The sequence below is a fragment of the Penaeus vannamei genome, chromosome 12, assembly GCF_042767895.1.
Source record: "Penaeus vannamei isolate JL-2024 chromosome 12, ASM4276789v1, whole genome shotgun sequence".
Classification (NCBI taxonomy): domain Eukaryota; kingdom Metazoa; phylum Arthropoda; class Malacostraca; order Decapoda; family Penaeidae; genus Penaeus; species Penaeus vannamei.
In genome coordinates this window covers 43,084,524-43,084,753 of record NC_091560.1, presented here as the reverse complement: position 1 = coordinate 43,084,753, position 230 = coordinate 43,084,524, and positions in this window count along the sequence as shown.

The following is a 230-nucleotide window of genomic DNA, read 5'->3' as shown; positions in this document are numbered from 1 at the left end:
CTATTCATGAGTCACATATTCATAATGTGTAACTGATATTTATTCATGAGTCACATGAATGACTATAAGTATCTACTATCTATTAATCAGTCACATATACTGCCTGACTGATATTCATTTATCAGTCACATACTTATAATCACTTAATATGCTTTACTTATCAGTCACATACTCATAATCATGTGACTGATATCTATCTATCAGTCACATAACTATACTCACGTGAATGA